The following is a 21,248-nucleotide window of genomic DNA, read 5'->3' as shown; positions in this document are numbered from 1 at the left end:
ACACACACATACATACACACACGCCACACACACAAAACATCCTTTGCGATTAGTTTTGCTTTATAATAGAGGTTTGTTTTGCTAGTGTAGAGCGTCGAATTCTAAGTGTTTATTGAAAGAATGTTCCCCAATATTGTCTTGTAACCCGACTCCTCTTTCTAGAGGATAACACTTTACGACCCCCAAGCTGCAGCCCAAAGCTTCTCTGCAAGAGAGATAAAAGGGGAGCCAACATTCCAACGCACACACATCCACAAACTTTGAACATTAAACTTAGAATATAAGCATGGCATTTTTCATATAGAGCCCGACCGATATATCGGCGGGCCGATATTATCGGCCGATATTAGGCATTTTCCTAACTATCGGTATCGGCATTTATAATGGCCGATAAATTAATATTTAAAGGGGGGGTGAAACACTCATTTTCAGTCAATCTCATGTTAATCTTGAGTGTAAATGTCTTATAAATTGCATTTAATATTTTCCTACATAGTTTATAAAATATATCATATTTATTTTTTATACTTTTAAAGACATTATAGTTCAACAGTGTCACCTTATCTGTTCAGGCTTTTATTTTGAAAAGGCGCTGTTCTTCTTCTTCGAAAAGTTCGGATGTTTTTTATGACGCTAAAACTTCCTGTTACACTCTCTGCACAACGTGCTCGCGCGTCGTCGGAAGAACGGTAAAAACTTGTAACCACTTTAATTATTTATCGTGTTCATCCATTTGAATCCTGTAAAGAGAGTTTACATTGTGATTTAATTTATTTTGTATTGTTCGTACATGTTATTTTCTAAGAACTCCAAACTGTGATGGTGTCGAGCTAGAGAGCATGGTAGCTGATTGAATTAGCGCCCTTGGAGAAGCGGAATGAGGTATGAAGGAAAATGTGGGGAGTGTGTATTAGTAAAGAGAATGTCAATACTTAATTAGTTTTTGGTTTATTGCACATTTAATTTAATTTAATCAATATAAATATATTTCTGTGAACAATTATTTCATATATTGTATGTGATATTTCATTTGTCATAAAGGCTTAAAACATATTTCATTTCATATTGGTCATCATTTGAAATTATTTGTATTGTGTAAACATAATTCATTTGTGAACATAATTTGTGCAGTTTTTTTTGTGTGTGAAGCTACATAGAAACATTTTGTAATTCTTCTGTGTCTTCTGTAGTTTTCACGGTGTTCATGGTGTGCATGGTGCTCATTGAGAAGAAGAAATAAAAGTACACCCGTTTGAAACTCTCTGCGTCTTGATATCCAAGGGGCCGCTACAGTGAAAACTCATCGCTGCACCAGCCCTGCCGTCCCTGGTGAGAAGCTGACGCCATCACATCTGAGGTCCATCCACCAACCTAGTACCAGCCAGTTTACTTCGCTTGCATCCAACTCATGCACCCAGGCAAGACTTAAAATGGACAGCATGCTTAAGGTACAGCTAAAGCTGCAAAAAGAGACACTGGATGCCAAGGAGCAAAAAAGTTGAAAAGGGACAATTTCTACACATCCTTCCAGCATAACTGAAGTGACTTAAATAATAATATGGTATTATAAGGTAAAAATTTCTTGCAAGCTAATTCTCAGTTCCTAACGCTTCTAAAACTGGTAACTATTTCAAGAAACTAGCTCATGCGCTTGGGTAATGTCTATTTATGAAAAGGTAGAAAGGAAGTTTTTTGTTGTTACTGTTTTAAGCTTAAAATCCTTTAGATGTCCATAATCTGTTAATGCTCAGCATAAACATTACTCTGTGGTAAAAGATAACTACAGCTTACAAGTGAAAATTCAGGCATTGGACAATCAAAGGCTACACTCGACTTAAAGCAGCAGCACAAACAAACAAGATGTCACTTAAAGACACCCCATGCAGGTCTAGCTCACGTGAAAGAAAGCTAACAGAGAAAGGACAAGAGATGCATGATCAAGACACCAGAAAACGTGAGAAAGCATTTAACAAGTCCTATGACGCTTGGAAGCTGGTAGCAAGGGAGACTAGGACACAATTAAAAACCCTCTGTTCATCAGAAGACCTGATTGAATTACAGCAAGACATTCAAGCAAAGCGTGATGACGTAAACAAGCAGTATGAACCTATACTTCGTAACAGTAACACCACACCAGAGATTGTAAAGAAAATGGACGCCTGTGTTACACTAACAAAAGACATTTGTGACCTCATAAGTATCCGTCTAGAGACCGTTAACCAAGAATTTAATGATCAACTTGAGAAGGAAAGGGTAAGAGAAACATTAAACAAAGTTGAATATGGGTCTGTCTTTGGCCACACTAAAACTGAAACGGTGAGCTCAGTGGAGTCACCGGAGAGATTGAGCAACCACTCCAGCTCAGCCAGTACCCACAGCAGTAGAGTAGATGCACAAGCCGAGCTTGCGGCTAAGCTGGAACAATCAAAAGCTATGAAAGAAATCCAAGCACAGCAAGCACATCTTCAGAAGTTAGAAGGTGAATGGAAACTTAAAGAGGCGAAAATGTTAGTAGAAATGAAACAAAAAGAGTTGGAAATGCAACAACAGTTGGAACAAGAGAGAACCAAATTGCAGCAGTTACAAGCAGCAAAAGATGTTGCCATAGCAGCAGCTCGTGTGAGAGCATATGACGATTTTGAAGGGTTCGAATACCATGATGATGTGATTAATGACGCAACTAACTCTGCTTGCTACAGAAAGGAAACTGAACCTCGATTAAATCCTGATGCTGCATCATTCCAACCTCACCAAACTGCTCCGGAGGTGACAATGTCCCAGGAGTCTGTCAGTCTAGCCCAAGCAATCGCCAGCTCATTAAGCATGAACCGCTTGCCTGTCCCTGAACCAACCACATTCCGTGGTGATCCTTTACAGTTTACAGATTGGAAGATGTCATTCATAGCTCTTATTGACAGAAAACCCCTCCCACCAAGTGAGAAGATGTTTTATCTAAAAAATTATCTTGCTGGAGAGGCGCGCAAAGCTGTAGAAGGTTTCTTTTATCGAGATTCGGAAAGCGCATACAATGGAGCATGGAAAGTCTTACAAGACAGATATGGGAACCCGTTCATCATACAAAAGGCTTTCCGAGATAAGCTCATGAGATGGCCAAAGATCAACACAAACGACCCACTTGCACTACAAGAGTTTGCTGACTTCCTCCAAGGCTGCACTGAGGCGATTCCCCACGTCAAAGGACTAGCTATCCTTAACGATTGTGAGGAAAATCACAAGTTGCTCAAAAAACTACCGGAATGGATTGTGCGCAAGTGGAGTCGAATTGTTGTAGAGGAACTTGACTCATCTGGAAGCTATCCAGATCTTGCATGCTTCACAAAGTTCCTGAGCAAAGAAGCACGGATAGCCTGTAACCCTATTGCTTCTCCATTGTTGATGAACTTCAAGGCCACAGATGAAAGATCACCAAAGAGAGCCAAAGCTCTCAACACAAATACACAAACTAAGAGTTTCACTCAGGAGAAACAAGAAACAAACAGCAGTAAACCAAAATCAACTTGCTCTGTCTGTAAAAGTGAAGCTCATAACATCACCAAGTGTCCCACCTTCTCAGCAAAGAGTGGTGAAGATAAAAAGGCATTCATCTCTGAAAATCGTCTCTGCTTTGGGTGCTTGAGGAAGGGTCACATGACCAAAGATTGTAAGAGACGACACACATGCAACATATGCAGCCGTCGTCACCCAACCTGCTTGCACGATGACAGGAAACAAAGACCTGTGGAAGCAACAACGAATAGCTCCACTTCCACAGAAAACCATGCAAGCTTGGAAATGCACAAGGTTGTATCACATACATCAACACAACGTGCTTCAGCTACCTCAAGTATCGTCCCAGTCTTTGTGTCTTCAATACAAGAGCCATACAGAGAAGTACTTACGTACGCAATACTGGACACACAGAGTGACTCAACGTTTGTCTTAGAAGATGTACTTGACAAACTGAATGTTGATGCCCAACCAGTAAAATTAAAATTGAGTACTATGACGGCTATTGATACAATCATATCTAGCAAGAACGTCCATGGTCTACAAGTACGAGGACTGCACTCTAAGAACCACATCCAATTACAGCAAGCCTACAGCCGTGACTTTATCCCGGTGGACAAGTCTTATGTCCCAACGAAGGAAACAGCTTTACTCTGGCCTCATCTCCGACATTTGGCAGATAAGCTACCACCCCTTCAAGACTGTGATGTAGGGCTCTTGATTGGATATGACTGTCCAGCAGCACTAGCTCCTCTTGAGGTTATCATTGGAGACAAAAATCAACCGTTTGCACAGAGATCAAAACTAGGATGGAGTATCATAGGCTCATCAAATCCGCACCTAGACAGACAAGGAAGTCAGAGCTTTGTGCATCGGCTCACAGTAAAAGAACTGCCAATTCCATCGGCGACAGATGTTCTAAAAGCCCTAGAATCAGACTTCACCGAGAAAACTTATGAAGATAAATATGTGTCCCAGAATGATGTTCACTTCATACAGTTCCTCAGTGACAACATCACGCAGAAGAAAGACGGACATTATGAGATGCCCCTCCCTTTCAAGGGCAATAGTCCACCCAACCTACCAAACAACAAGAGGCTAGCCACAGTTCGCCTGCAGTGCCTTAAGAAGAAATTAAAGACCAATAAACAATATTATGATCAATACAAAACATTCATGGAAGAAACAATTAACAAGGGTGATGCAGAGCCTGCCCCTACAACATTTGCAGGAGAGACTGAGTGGTACCTTCCGCATCACGGCATCTATCACCCCAGAAAACCAGACAAGCTGAGAGTCGTATTCGACTGTTCAGCCAAATTCCATGGTGTTTCTCTAAACGACACTCTGCTAACTGGGCCTGATCTTATCAATCCTCTGGTAGGAGTTCTCTGCCGCTTCAGGAAGGAGGCCGTAGCGATCATCTGTGATATCGAAAGAATGTTTTATCAGTTCTCCGTCACTCCTGAATCCCGTAATTATTTGAAATTCCTCTGGTGGAAAGGTGGAGATTTGGAGAATGAACCACAGGAATACAGGATGGCGGTTCATCTCTTCGGAGCCGCCTCGCCTCCAGGATGTGCCAACTTTGGCTTAAAACATCTCGCACGGCAACACAAAGCTACCTATCCACTAGCATCAACATTTGTGGAGAAAAACTTTTATGTTGATGACGGGCTAGTCAGCGTCCCATCAGTCGAGGAAGCCCAGAAACTGATCATTGAGTCACAGGAGTTGTGCAAAAGAGGAGGTCTACGCCTCCATAAATTCAACTCAAATGAGGAAGCAGCCCTCGCCTGCTTAGATCCCTCAGAAAGAGCAGCAACCATCAAACCTCTAGGACTGGATCCAACCCTATCAGAGCGTGCACTCGGCATTGAATGGTCGATTGAAACTGACACTTTCAGTTTTAGCAGCAGCTTGAAAGATCAGCCTTCAACCCGGCGTGGTTGCCTTTCTGTCATTGCCTCTCTTTATGACCCTCTTGGATTCATCGCTCCATTCAGCCTAACTGGAAAGCGTATACTTCAAGAGCTGTGTCACAGAGGCATCGGATGGGATGATCCACTCCCAGAAGATATGAGGCCACGGTGGGAGGAGTGGATAAATGGGCTTCAGAGGTTGAAAGAGGTTTCAATTCCGAGATGTTACCACCCACATGACTTCCATAACATTGTCAGAGTAGAGCTGCACCATTTTTCGGATGCCAGCTGCGTGGGATATGGTGCATGTTCTTACCTCAGGTTCCAAAATGACAAGGATGAAGTCCATTGCAGTCTTGTTCTGGCGAAAGCAAGGGTTGCACCCTCAAAGGTCTTAAGTATCCCGAGACTAGAACTCGCAGCAGCTGTGGTTTCTACGAAAGTCAGTGTCATGTTAAAAAGTGAACTTGACATAAAGATTGATGAAGAGGTTTTCTGGACAGACTCACAAGTTGTGCTTGCGTATATTAACAATGATGCCCGTAGGTTCCACATATTTGTTGCAAACCGTGTTCAGCTGATAAGGGATAATAGTGATCCCAGTCAGTGGCACTATGTGGACACCGCAGAAAACCCGGCTGATCATGCTTCCCGAGGTCTTTGTGCTTCAGACATTCATTCAACAAACTGGCTGCGAGGACCGAAGTTTCTCTGGGAGAGTAAATTACTTCTAACACCCAGCGCTCCATCAGAATTACTCATTGGTGATCCTGAAGTCAAGACAATTCAGGTGTTTGCAACAGAAGTCAAAAACTGCAATGACATCCTCAGGCGTTTGAGTCAGTTTTCCTCCTGGACAACAATTATTAAGGTGGTGGCAAGAATCAAGAGGTTGGGTTCTAAACAGAAACAACACCGTGAGTATGTGACTGTTAAGGAGTGTGAGAAGGCTGCAGATGAAGTGATTAAGATCGTACAGCAGCAAGCCTTCCCCCAGGAGATGAAGATACTTCAGGGTAAAAAAGACCTTCCAAACTCAAGCTCACTTTTCTGTCTCGACCCTATCTGGTCTGAAGGACTTCTCTGTGTTGGTGGGAGATTGAAAGAGTCATCGCTCTGTCACAAAGTCAAGCACCCAGTCATCCTACAGAATAACAGCCACATCACCAAGCTGATTGTGTCTCATTTCCACGCTAAAACGTGTCATCAGGGTCGAAGCCAGACTTTAATGGAGCTTCGGGCCAATGGATTCTGGGTAATTGGTGGGAGCAAGTTGGTTGCCAAGCTTATACACACTTGTGTGCTTTGCAGAAATCTGCGACGGCCGACAGAAAGACAACAAATGGCCGAGCTTCCCGCAGAACGTGTCGAAGCCTCAGCACCTTTCACGCACAGCGGCATGGATTGTTTCGGTCCTTTCATTGTAAAGAGAGCCCGCAAAGAATACAAAAGATACGGCTTAATTTTCACATGTCTGTACTCTAGAGCTGTTCATATTGAAATGCTCGAAGATTTGTCAACAGACTCATTCATCAACTCATTGAGATGCTTCATCAGCCTGAGAGGAGCTGTTCAACAACTTCGTTGTGACCAAGGTTCTAATTTTGTTGGCGCCAGGAATGAGCTCAAGGAAGCACTTAAACAGTGTGATACTAAGCTACTGGAAATCTTCCTGATTGAGAAGCAGTGCGAATTTGTCTTCAATGCTCCCTCTGACAGTCCTGCAGGTGGTGTCTGGGAACGCCAGATCAGAACTGTTCGAAATGTGCTGAATGCCACCTTTGCACAGTGCCCAGGTCGACTTGATGACGCCTCCCTCAGAACACTGCTATATGAGGCCATGGCTATTGTTAACAGCCGCCCGTTAACAGTGGATGGAATCAATGATCCTCAGGCACTGGAGCCAATAACACCGAATCACCTCATTATGATGAAATCTAAAGTTGCGCTTCCTCCTCCTGGAGTATTTGTCAAGGAGGACCTGTATGCGACAAAGAGGTGGAGAAGAGTTCAGTATCTCATCGAACAGTTTTGGAGCCGCTGGAAAAAGGAGTATCTGCTGAACATATCCTTGAGACAGAAATGGCACTCACCTCAACGCAACCTCCAAGTGAATGACATTGTCATTATTAAAGACGACAACCTCCCAAGAAATCAGTGGCAACTTGGACGAGTGATTGAAACTGTTCAAAGTAGTGATGGCTTGGTTCGTCGAGTTAAAGTGCAAGTTGGGGAGAGGAAACCTCATAAAAAACAAGATCCTCCCTCCAAGCCCTCAGTTATTGAGAGACCAATCAAAAAATTGGTGCTCCTCCTAGAGAACTGATTAGAAGAAAGCGATTGATAACACTGCACAAACTGCTCTGTGTTACACCTCTGATAGCTTAACTTCAGGCTATCCTTCAGAGTCAAGAAATCCTGCACAATTCACTTACTCTTTGTATATTTGTTCGTTCATTGTACTAGGATTTGGTGGGAGTGTAAATGTCTTATAAATTGCATTTAATATTTTCCTACATAGTTTATAAAATATATCATATTTATTTTTTATACTTTTAAAGACATTATAGTTCAACAGTGTCACCTTATCTGTTCAGGCTTTTATTTTGAAAAGGCGCTGTTCTTCTTCTTCGAAAAGTTCGGATGTTTTTTATGACGCTAAAACTTCCTGTTACACTCTCTGCACAACGTGCTCGCGCGTCGTCGGAAGAACGGTAAAAACTTGTAACCACTTTAATTATTTATAGTGTTCATCCATTTGAATCCTGTAAAGAGAGTTTACATTGTGATTTAATTTATTTTGTATTGTTCGTACATGTTATTTTCTAAGAACTCCAAACTGTGATGGTGTCGAGCTAGAGAGCATGGTAGCTGATTGAATTAGCGCCCTTGGAGAAGCGGAATGAGGTATGAAGGAAAATGTGGGGAGTGTGTATTAGTAAAGAGAATGTCAATACTTAATTAGTTTTTGGTTTATTGCACATTTAATTTAATTTAATCAATATAAATATATTTCTGTGAACAATTATTTCATATATTGTATGTGATATTTCATTTGTCATAAAGGCTTAAAACATATTTCATTTCATATTGGTCATCATTTGAAATTATTTGTATTGTGTAAACATAATTCATTTGTGAACATAATTTGTGCAGTTTTTTTTGTGTGTGAAGCTACATAGAAACATTTTGTAATTCTTCTGTGTCTTCTGTAGTTTTCACGGTGTTCATGGTGTGCATGGTGCTCATTGAGAAGAAGAAATAAAAGTACACCCGTTTGAAACTCTCTGCGTCTTGATATCCAAGGGGCCGCTACATTGAGTACCTATAGAGTAGTACTGCATCCTTCAAATCTCCAAAAAGTCTTTAGTTTTATTATATTTATAAAAGAAAGATAGGCTGTACCGAGTCTTTCCGGAAAAAACTGAGCGGCTGGAGGCGTGCCGTGTGAGCGGAGCTAAAGCTGTGCTTATGCGCGGATAACTAACAACACTCAGACATTTGAAGCAGAAAAGCAGTTTTACTCACCGCCTGCGGTTCCAACGCACGACCGTGAACCTTTATCGTTGGGATAATCCTTAAGCATTAGACGATCGTTGCGAATCCGGCGTCGAACTGGGCTTTGTTTATAAAACAATCATCGTCGAAATGCAGGGAACAAACAGTCTTGCACAACTCCGTTGATGCTCTGGAAAAACAAACTCCATCCACTGGTCCCTTAACGCCGGGTTCTTTGGGAATCTGTGCAGGGATGTCTTGCCCTGGCAACCAAAAACCCACTTCTTTGGTGACTTCCCTAAAGCCGAGCACAGCGCTTTGATGGGCGTACTGCTTTCGCTCTCTTGCTCTGGTCTACGGTTGCGTGCGCGCCCGCGTCCTTCCGGGAGAAATGCCCTTAGGACCCGTATAAGGAAATTCCGCCGCATCTGACAGAGGTCACACAGGCCCATACTCGAAAAAAACCTTCCGAAACTTGTGACAAACCGGAAGGAGCATTTTTGGAACAGAAATACTCCTTCAAACTTACAATTAAATTTTTGAAACTTTGTCCATGTTTAGCATGGGAATCCAACTCTTTAACAGTGTAAAAAACTCAGTATGCATGATATAGCATTTCACCCCCCCTTTAAATCCAGGCAATTGGTTGATGAAACATTGATTTAAATGCGTGGCGAAGCGACAAATCTCCGACAGTAAACTGATGCCCCATTCTGCTTTGTAACGGGCGCTGTGCCACGTCTCGGGTAAACAACTGTTGCGACGTGAGCAATAACGGCCGTGTCCGGTGTAGACACAGTGTTAAAGCTCATTCTGCTACGTTACAACATCAAGCAATATTCCAATAATTTATATAATTAAAGCTGCAAGCAGCATTTATCGGGGTTCAAGCATTTAAGGCCTTTAAGCACATAAGCATTTAAGACATTAAGATTTATTTAGAAAGCTTTTAACCACTGAAATAATAGATGGAAAAGTCCATTTACAGCCAATACAGGCAAGCTTTTTAACAGTTATAGCGCCACCTATAGTCCGATCTCCATGATATTTTGCATGCTTGTTAATGATGTTGTGGCACAGATGCTCACCAATTTTCGTGAAGTTCTGAGTTTTCGTTTAGGATTTATAGGCTTTTGAGTGCATTTTGCCACGCCCATTTTCTTTATGACCCAATATACCCATGCGCAAAATGCAAAAGTTCAACTTTTTTTTGATAATTATTGATCTAGAGTGTCCAGAGAATTGTCCTAGACTGGTCTGGTTTCGATCGGGTGAAAAACCTAGGACTAGTTCGTAAAAGTAGGTTTTTAACATAATTACGAATATTTAATAAACGGTTTAATTGACAGCATTAGTTCTTGAGGCAAAGTTGTTCAGCATGAGCAGATCTATCAGATGATATGCATTTTGTGACGATAAGTGTAACACCACGTGATTACAGAGCCATAAAACTCGTTAGCGCCAACTAGTGGCCGATTTCTTTCAAAACTCTTACAGACCTCTAGGGCCATGAGTCGAACATGCCCATCGAGTTTCGTTCCGATCGGCCTCCGTTAACCTTGTTTAATAGGTGCTCAAACCTCATTGGCCAATGGCGGCCATGTTTTTCGAGATATGCCAATATCCTTTTAGACATACATGGCCCCTTGGGCCAAGACACTGCATACCAAATTTCAAGTCAATCGGACTAACGGTCAGGTGTCTACATGTTTTTTTTGTTTTATAGCGCCACCATGTGGCCAATCGACGCAATTTTTTTACTGTGACCTCAGATTGACCTTCTACACATGTTTACCAAGTTTGGTGAAGTTTACTGAATTACTTCTTGAGTTATAGCCATTTTAGTAAAATAGGCTCCTCCCACAACGTTAATTTTGCACCCCCTAGCGACCGTGAATCGAAATTTCAACTTTTTTTCGATAATTATTGATCTTCAGACTCCACAGAACAATTCTGCACTGGTTTGGTTCCGATCGGGCAAAAAACCAGGGACTAGTTCGCAAAAGTAGGTTTTCAACAAAATTCAAAATGGCGGAAAATCTATCATGACGGAAATAAAATCGGAGATATACGTTTTGTTCGTCAGGTGTCCAGCTTTCCACTGATATAAGACACTTGAGACTATGACTTACGGTCTAGGAGTTATGAGCAGTTTCGCGCTTTTGGTTGCTATAGCGCCACCTATGGACCAATCGGGGTCATAATTTGATAACCTCTCCTCGATTTTTGTACTACCATCTGGCAAAGTTTCAATGCTCTAGCCCTTACGGTTTGGGCTGCACGATGCGTTTTACGGCAGAAGAATAATAATAATAATTAAAGCTGCAAGCAGCATTTATCGGGGTTCAAGCATTTAAGGCCTTTAGGCACATAAGCATTTAAGACATTAAGATTTATTTAGAAAGCTTTTAACCACTGAAATAATAGATGGAAAAGTCCATTTACAGCCAATACAGGCAATTTACCATAGGAAATATGTGTTTTTTAAAGCTTTTTAACAGTTATAGCACCATCTATAGTCCGATCTCCATGAAATTTTGCATGCTTGTTAATGATGTTATGGCACATAAGCTCACCAATTTTCGTGAAGTTCTGAGTTTTCGTTTAGGATTTATAGGCTTTTGAGTGCATTTTGCCACGCCCATTTTCTTTATGACCCAATATACCCATGCGAAAAATGCAAAAGTTCAACTTTTTTTTGATAATTATTGATCTTGAGAGTCCATAGAATTGTCCTAGACTCGTTTGGTTCTGATCGGGCGAAAAACCTAGGACTAGTTCGCAAAAGTAGGTTTTTAACATAATTACGAATATTTAATGAACGGTTTGATTGACAGCAATGGTTCTTGAGGCAAAGTTGTTCAACAAGAGGAGATCTATCAAATGGTATGCATTTTGTGACAATAAGTGTAACACCACGTGATTACAGAGCCATAAAACTCGTTAGCGCCAACTAGTGGCCGATTTCTTTTAAAATTCTTACAGACCTCTAGGGCCATGAGTCGAACATGCCCACCGAGTTTCGTTCCGATAGGCCTCCGTTAACCTTGTCTAATAGGTGCTCAAACTTCATTGGCCGATGGCGGCCATGTTTTTTGAGATACACCAATGTCCTCATAGACATACATGGCACCTTGGACCAAGACACTGCATACCAATTTTCAAGTCAATCGGACTAACGGTCAGGTGGTTATAGCCTGTTTTATGTTTTTTTCATGTTATAGCGCCACCATGTGACCAATCGCCGCGATTTTTTTACCGTGACCTCATATTGACGTCTTACACATGTGTACCAGGTTTGGTTAAAATACCTCTTTTACTTCTGGAGTTATAGCCATTTTAGTAAAATAGGCTCCTCCCACAACGTTAATTTTGCACCCCCTAGCGACCGTGAATCGAAATTTCAACTTTTTTTTGATAATTATTGATATTCAGACTCCAGAGAACAATTCTGCACTGGTTTGGTTCCGATCGGGCAAAAAACCAGGGACTAGTTCGCAAAAGTAGATTTTCGACAAAATTCAAAATGGCGGAAAATCTATCATGGCGGAAATAAAATCGGAGATATACGTTTTGTTCGTCAGGCGTCCAGCTTTCCAATGATATAAGACACTTGAGTCTATGACTTACGGTCTAGGAGTTATGAGCAGTTTCGCGCTTTTGGTTGCTATAGCGCCACCTATGGGCCAATCGGGGTCATAATTTGATAACCTCTCCTCGATTTTTGTACTACCATATGGCAAAGTTTCAAAGCTCTAGCCCTTACGGTTTGGGCTGCACGATGCGTTTTACGGCAGAATAATAATAATAATAATAATTAAAGCTGCAAGCAGCATTTATCGGGGTTCAAGCATTTAAGGCCTTTAGGCACATAAGCATTTAAGACATTAAGATTTATTTAGAAAGCTTTTAACCACTGAAATAATAGATGGAAAAGTCCATTTACAGCCAATACAGGCAATTTACCATAGGAAATATGTGTTTTTTAAAGCTTTTTAACAGTTATAGCACCATCTATAGTCCGATCTCCATGAAATTTTGCATGCTTGTTAATGATGTTATGGCACATAAGCTCACCAATTTTCGTGAAGTTCTGAGTTTTTGTTTAGGATTTATAGGCTTTTGAGTGCATTTTGCCACGCCCATTTTCTTTATGACCCAATATACCCATGCGAAAAATGCAAAAGTTCAACTTTTTTTTGATAATTATTGATCTTGAGAGTCCATAGAATTGTCCTAGACTCGTTTGGTTCTGATCGGGCGAAAAACCTAGGACTAGTTCGCAAAAGTAGGTTTTTAACATAATTACGAATATTTAATGAACGGTTTGATTGACAGCAATGGTTCTTGAGGCAAAGTTGTTCAACAAGAGGAGATCTATCAAATGGTATGCATTTTGTGACAATAAGTGTAACACCACGTGATTACAGAGCCATAAAACTCGTTAGCGCCAACTAGTGGCCGATTTCTTTTAAAATTCTTACAGACCTCTAGGGCCATGAGTCGAACATGCCCACCGAGTTTCGTTCCGATAGGCCTCCGTTAACCTTGTCTAATAGGTGCTCAAACTTCATTGGCCGATGGCGGCCATGTTTTTTGAGATACACCAATGTCCTCATAGACATACATGGCACCTTGGACCAAGACACTGCATACCAATTTTCAAGTCAATCGGACTAACGGTCAGGTGGTTATAGCCTGTTTTATGTTTTTTTCATGTTATAGCGCCACCATGTGACCAATCGCCGCGATTTTTTTACCGTGACCTCATATTGACGTCTTACACATGTGTACCAGGTTTGGTTAAAATACCTCTTTTACTTCTGGAGTTATAGCCATTTTAGTAAAATAGGCTCCTCCCACAACGTTAATTTTGCACCCCCTAGCGACCGTGAATCGAAATTTCAACTTTTTTTTGATAATTATTGATATTCAGACTCCAGAGAACAATTCTGCACTGGTTTGGTTCCGATCGGGCAAAAAACCAGGGACTAGTTCGCAAAAGTAGATTTTCGACAAAATTCAAAATGGCGGAAAATCTATCATGGCGGAAATAAAATCGGAGATATACGTTTTGTTCGTCAGGCGTCCAGCTTTCCAATGATATAAGACACTTGAGTCTATGACTTACGGTCTAGGAGTTATGAGCAGTTTCGCGCTTTTGGTTGCTATAGCGCCACCTATGGGCCAATCGGGGTCATAATTTGATAACCTCTCCTCGATTTTTGTACTACCATATGGCAAAGTTTCAAAGCTCTAGCCCTTACGGTTTGGGCTGCACGATGCGTTTTACGGCAGAATAATAATAATAATAATAATAATAAAAATCAGCACAATTACAATAGGGTTTCAGCACTTCGTGCTTGAACCCCTAATAATAAAAATCAGCACAATTACAATAGGGTTTCAGCACTTCGTGCTTGAACCCCTAATTAAAGCTGCAAGCAGCATTTATCGGGGTTCAAGCATTTAAGGCCTTTAAGCACATAAGCATTTAAGACATTAAGTTTTATTTAGAAAGCTTTTAACCACTGAAATAATAGATGGAAAAGTCCATTTACAGCCAATACAGGCAATTTACCATAGGAAATATATGGTTTTAAAGCCTTTTGACTGTTATAGTGCTATCTTTGGTCCGATCTCCATAAAATTTTGCATGCTTGTTAATGATGTTATGTCACATATGCTCACCAATTTTTGTGAAGTTCTGAGTTTTCATTTAGGGTTTATAGGCTTTTTAGTGCATTTTGCCACGCCCCTTTTATAAATAACCCTATTACAGCCATCCTAATGCAAAAGTTTAACTTTTTTTTTGATAATTATTGATCTAGAGTGTCCAGAGAATTGTCCTAGACTGGTCTGGTTCCGATCGGGCAAAAAACCTAGGACTAGTTCGCAAAAGTAGGTTTTTAACATATTCGTAAATATTTATTGAACGGTTTGATTGACATTAATGGTTCTTGAGGCAAAGTTGTTCAACATGAGGAGGTCTATCAAATGATATGCATTTTGTGATGAAATTTGTTACACCACGTGATTACCGAGCCTTAAAACTCGTTAGCGCCAACTAGTGGCCGATTTCTTTCAAAATTCTTACAGACCTCTAGGGGCTTGAGCCGAACATGCCCACCGAGTTTCGTTCCGATCGCACTTCGTTAACCTTCTTTTAATAGGTGCTCAAAACTCATTGGCCAATGGCGGCCATGTTTTTCGAGATACGCCAATATCCTTTTAGACATACATGGCCCCTTGGGCCAAGACACTGCATACCAAATTTCAAGTCAATCGGACTAACGGGCAGGTGTCTATACGTTTTTTTTGTTTTATAGCGCCACCATGTGGCCAATCGACGCAATTTTTTTACTGTGACCTCAAATTGACCTCTTACACACGTTTAGCAAGTTTGGTGAAGTTTACTGAATTACTTCTTGAGTTATAGCCATTTTAGTAAAATAGGCTCCTCCCACAACGTTAATTTTGCACCCCCTAGCGACCGTGAATCGAAATTTCAACTTTTTTTCGATAATTATTGATCTTCAGACTCCACAGAACAATTCTGCACTGGTTTGGTTCCGATCGGGCAAAAAACCAGGGACTAGTTCGCAAAAGTAGGTTTTCGACAAAATTCAAAATGGCGGAAAATCTATCATGGCGGAAATAAAATCGGAGATATACGTTTTGTTCGTCAGGCGTCCAGCTTTCCAATGATATAAGACACTTGAGTCTATGACTTACGGTCTAGGAGTTATGAGCAGTTTCGCGCTTTTGGTTGCTATAGCGCCACCTATGGGCCAATCGGGCTCATAATTTGATAACCTCTCCTCGATTTTTGTACTACCATCTGGCAAAGTTTCAAAGCTCCAGCTCTTACGGTTTGGGCTGCACGATGCGTTTTAGCGGAGAAGAAAAATAATAATAATAATAAAAATCAGTACAATTACAATAGGGTTTCAGCACTTCGTGCTTGAACCCCTAATTAAAGCTGCAAGCAGCATTTATCGGGGTTCAAGCAGTTAAGGCCTTTAAGGCATTTAAGCACAAAAGCATCAAAAGTTATTAAGATTTATTTAGCAAGCATGTAACCACTGACATAATAGATGGAAAAGACCATTTACAGCCAATACAGGCAATTTGCCATGGGATATATATGGTTTTAAAGCTTTTTAACAGTTATAGCGCCACCTATGGTCCGATCTCCATAAAATTGTTTACTGTGACCTCAAATTGAACCCATACACATGTGTACTGAGTTTGGTGAAGATATCTCATTTACTTCTTGAGTTATAGCCATTTGAGTAAAATAGGCTCCTCCCACGACGATTTGCCACATTCTAGAATTATTTAATATGATTCTAGCATGATTTACTATCATATACCATGTTCCAGAATGATTTATTAGGATTCTAGCATGATTTACCTTGATACACCTCATTTCAGTATTATTTACTATGATTTACAATGTTTCTAGCATGATTAACCACATTACTAGCAATTATGTGAAGTGTCAGTGCAAATGAGGTGATGAACACTGACAAAATATTATTGTGTTATAATAGTTAGTTATATACGTGATTTTTAGTGTGTGTCCAAGTATGAATGCAAAAGCACATGTAAAATATTTCATTATTAAGTTGAATGGCCAGCAGAGGGCACTAGAAGACCACTTATTGGCTCACTTTCACTTTAAACCAGTTTTCTGCACTAAAGCAAACCAGTTTTTCCATGTTAACTCAATGCATGCTTACACACACACACACACACACACACACACACACACACACACACACACACACACACACACACACACACACACACACACACACACACACACACACATACACACACAGCATAGTTAACCATGATTTACCATGATATACCACGTTCTAGTATTATTTACCAGGAGATAAACGACAATCTAGTATTATTTACTTTGATTTACCATGTTTCTAGCCTGATTTATCACATTACTAGCAATTATTTGAAGTGTCAGTGCAAATAAAGTGATTAACACTGACAAAATATGATTGTGTTATAATAGTTATTGCTATATAAGTGATTTTTTTAGTGTGTATTCAAGTATGAATGCAAGCACATGTTGAAATATTTCATTAATAAGTAGAATGGCCAGCAGAGGGCAGTAGAAGACCACTTATTGGCTCACTTTCACTTTAAACCAGTTTTCTGCACTAAAGCAAACCAGTTTATCCATGTTAACTCAATGCATGCTTACACACACACACACACACACACACACACACACACACACACACACACACACACACACACACACACACACACAGCATAGTTAACCATGATTTACCATGATTTACCACATTACTAGCAATTATTTGAAGTGTCAGTGCAAATAAAGTGATTAACACTGACAAAATATGATTATGTTATAATAGTTATTGCTATATAAGTGATTTATAGTGTGTATTCAAGTATAAATGCAAGCACATGTGGAAAAATTTAATTAAGTAGAATGGCCAGCAGAGGGCAGTAGAAGACCACTTATTGGCTCACTTTCACTTTAAACCTCATGATTTTGACCAGTTTTCTGCACTAAAGCAAACCAGTGTTTCCATGTTAACTCAATAATGCATACTTGCTACATATGCGACACACAATAATGCTACACACACACACACACACACACACACACACACACACACACACACAAATGTTTCAGTGATATTGGTGTCACATTCACCTTCATCACATTCACCTTCTGTCTTCATCACATTCACCATCTGTCGTCATCACCTGCACCTGCTCCTCATCACCCTCCTCATCATCACCTGCTCCTCATCATCATAACCGTCACCTGTTGTCCTTGTCTTGATCTGTGTATTTAAGTTCCCCTCTCATCCATTATCATTGTCGGTTATTGTTTGTGCACTAGCACTCTGTTATGTTTGTTTTCATGTTGGAAAATAAAACCTTTGTTATATTTGTACCACACACACACACACACACACACACACACACACACACACACACACACACACACACACACACACACACACACACACACACACACACCATCATTTATCATGATTTACCATGGCTGATACCAATACCAATATGAGAAAATGACTATTTTAAACAGCAGGGGGCAGTAAAATACCACTTATTGGCTTAACATGCCATTAATTCATATCATTTTCACCTTTTTAACTGTTATAGAGGCAAATTTTGTCCGATCTGTCTGAAAATTTTCATGCTTGTTCAGGGTGATATTTCACACGTTCTGACTTGTTTTTAAGAAGGTCTGAGCATTGATTAAAGAGATATAGGCTTTCGGGGACACTTGGTAAAGGCCAGATTTTGAAGTGAACCTATTATAGCTATCCAAATGAAGTAGTTCAACTTTTTCTGACAATTATTGATCTAGTGAGTCCAGAGAATTGTATTGCACTAGTTTTGAACATTATGATATGAAAATTATATGATCAGAGATGGAAAAGACCATTTACAGCCAATACAGGCAGTTTACCATAGGAAATATATGATTTTAAAGCTTTTTAACAGTTATAGCGCCACCTATCGTCCGATCTCCATAGAATTTTTCATGCTTGTTAATGATGTTATGTCACATATGCTGACCAATTTTTGTGAAGTTCTGAGTTTTTATTTAGGATTTATAGGCTTTTTAATGTATTTTGACACGCCCATTTTATAAATGACCCTATTACAGCCATCCAAATGCAAAAGTTCAACTTTTTTTTGATAATTATTGATCTAGAGAGTCCAGAGAATTGTCCTAGACTCGTTTGGTTCCGATCGGGCAAAAAACCAGGGACTAGTTCGCAAAAGTAGGTTTTTAACATATTCGTGAATAATTATTAAACTGTTTGATTGACAGCAATGGTTCTAGAGGCAAAGTTGTTCAGCATAAGAAGATCTATCAAATGATATGCATTTTGTGATGATAAGTGTAACACCACGTGATTACAGAGCCATAAAACTCATTAGCGCCAACTAGTGGCCGATTTCTTTCAAAATTCTTACAGACCTCTCGGGCCATGAGCCGAACATGCCCATTGAGTTTCGTTCCGATCGGCCTCCGTTAACCTTGTCTAATAGGTGCTCAAACTTCATTGGCCGATGGCGGCCATGTTTTTTGAGATACGCCAATGTCCTCATACACATACATGGCACCTTGGACCAAGACACTGCATACCAATTTTCAAGTCAATCGGACTAACGGTCAGGTGGTTATAGCCTGTTTTATGTTTTTTTCATTTTATAGCGCCACCATGAGACCAATCGTCGCGATTTTTTTACTGTGACCCCAGATTGAACTCATACACATGTGTACCAAGTTTGGTGAAGATACCTCATTTACATCGGGAGTTATAGTCATTTTAGTAAAATAGGCCCCTCCCACAACGCACGTTTTGGCGCCCCTTAGCGACCGTGAATCGAAATTTCCACTTTTTTTCGATAATTATTGATATTCAGACTCCAGAGAACATTTCTGCACTGGTTTGGTTCCAATCGGGCAAAAAACCAGGGACTAGTTCGCAAAAGTAGGTTTTTGACAAAATTCAAAATGGCGGAAAATCTATCATGGCGGAAATGAAATCGGAGATATACGTTTTGTTCTTCAGGCATCCAGCTTTCCAATGATATAAGACACTTGAGTCTACGACATACGGTCTAGGAGTTATGAACAGTTTCGCGCTTTTGGTTGCTATAGCGCCACCTATGGGCCAATCGGGGTCATAATCTCTGAACCTTTCCTCGATTTTTGTACTACCATCTGTCAAAGTTTCAAAGTTCCAGCTCTTACGGTTTGGGCTGCACGATGCGTTTTACGGCGGAATAATAATAATAATAATAATTAAAGCTGCAAGCAGCATTTAGCGGGGTTCAAGCATTTAGGGTCTTTAAGCACATAAGGCAGTCTAGTGAGTTGTCTGAGTTTTTGTTTAGGATTTACAGGCTTTTGAGTGTTTTTTGCCATACCCATTTTCTAAATGATCCTGTTATGGCTACCCAATGGGTAAAGTTAAAGTTTTTTATATAATTAATAATCTAGAGCTTCCAGAGAATTGTACTGCACTGGTATATTTCCGATCGGGCGAAAAACCTAGGACTAGTTCGCAAAAGTAGGTTTTTAACATAATAGCAAGTATTTAATGAACAAATTGATTGACAGCAGTAGTTCTTGAGGCAAAGTTGTTCAGTATGAGGAGATCTATCAAATGATATGCATCACGTGATTACATAGCCGTAAAACCTGTTAGCGTCAACTAGTGGCTGATTTTTCAAAATTCTTACAGACCTCTAGGGCCACGAGTCGAACATGCCCATCGAGTTTCGTTCTGATCGGCCTCCGTTAAGAGCAAACTAACAGCTTTGAATTAAAATGGTGAGGTATCCTGTTGTAAACATCAACCATGCCTGTTGACAGTTTTGTGGGAAGGGAATGAAAAGTTCTCAAATCCACAGCACAGCCTCAGACATAACATTTATATCCATGATCTGCCATTTTCACTATTGTCCTTGCTTGCTTCTTCACAATACCTGCAGATCTTCTGATGATTCGGCTGTGCAGGTCCACATTAACACTGCCTGGCCTAGAACATGGACTGGAAAATGCAAATTTGGGGGGTATAAATATTAATGATCCTGACTCCAACGTCACAGTCGGTGTTATGGTGGGATTCACTCATTTTTCAGCGGTCTTTTGCAAACAGGAGATTTACACAAGAAGGAGGAAACAATGGTGTTTGAGGCTCACGGTATGTCAGTTCCATGTCCAGAACTCTTATCATTCAACTATGCCAAGATAAATACAGTTTTCAATTGTATGGCACCTGTAAAATAGATGATTAGTAATATAATGCTTACTTGGAGTCTGAAATGGCTTTAACAAAAGAAGAAAAATAGTCTTAGATTTCTGTTCATTCTAATCATGTACAAATAAAGTAGCACAGTAAGATTACATTTATTTGAATGCATTAGTGAGTGTGTGATTGTGCTGTGTGTGCAGCGTGTCAATACTAAAAGTGAAGGTGTAGTTGATATCTTTGGTGATAATATCTGTAGTAATCATAAAAAAAAACACTTAAGAAATAAAGAATTAAAATTACAAATAATATTCTATTAAGATATGAGTTACAATAACATGATTTGCAATAGTAATAATATCAATAATATATGCACAATACACACAGATTAGACTATCAGGTCTGTGTTTTACAAAAACATTAGTATTGCAGCCAATGTGAGTCTGTGGGATTTATAAACAGACAAAATATGATTTGAAATGTTATTTTAATGATTTTATTAAGTTTAAACAATATTTCA

General features: G+C 40.0%; 2 long non-coding RNA genes across 2 annotated transcripts; both read left to right on the top strand.

Moving 5' to 3' along the window:
• Positions 1–473: 473 nt before the first annotated feature.
• Positions 474–1,413, top strand: LOC308698971. The gene is made up of 3 exons (XR_014031130.1): positions 474–689; positions 806–882; positions 1,191–1,413. It is a non-coding gene; the product is annotated as an uncharacterized lncRNA (long non-coding RNA).
• Positions 1,414–8,083: 6,670 nt separating this feature from the next.
• On the top strand, positions 8,084–8,747 carry LOC308698039. The gene is made up of 3 exons (XR_014031023.1): positions 8,084–8,143; positions 8,260–8,336; positions 8,645–8,747. It is a non-coding gene; the product is annotated as an uncharacterized lncRNA (long non-coding RNA).
• The last annotated feature ends 12,501 nt before the right edge of the window (positions 8,748–21,248 follow it).

This window comes from Scardinius erythrophthalmus (assembly GCF_964197995.2).
Source record: "Scardinius erythrophthalmus genome assembly, chromosome: 11".
Classification (NCBI taxonomy): Eukaryota; Metazoa; Chordata; class Actinopteri; order Cypriniformes; family Leuciscidae; genus Scardinius; species Scardinius erythrophthalmus.
This window is presented reverse-complemented; position numbering and strand designations above follow the sequence as displayed.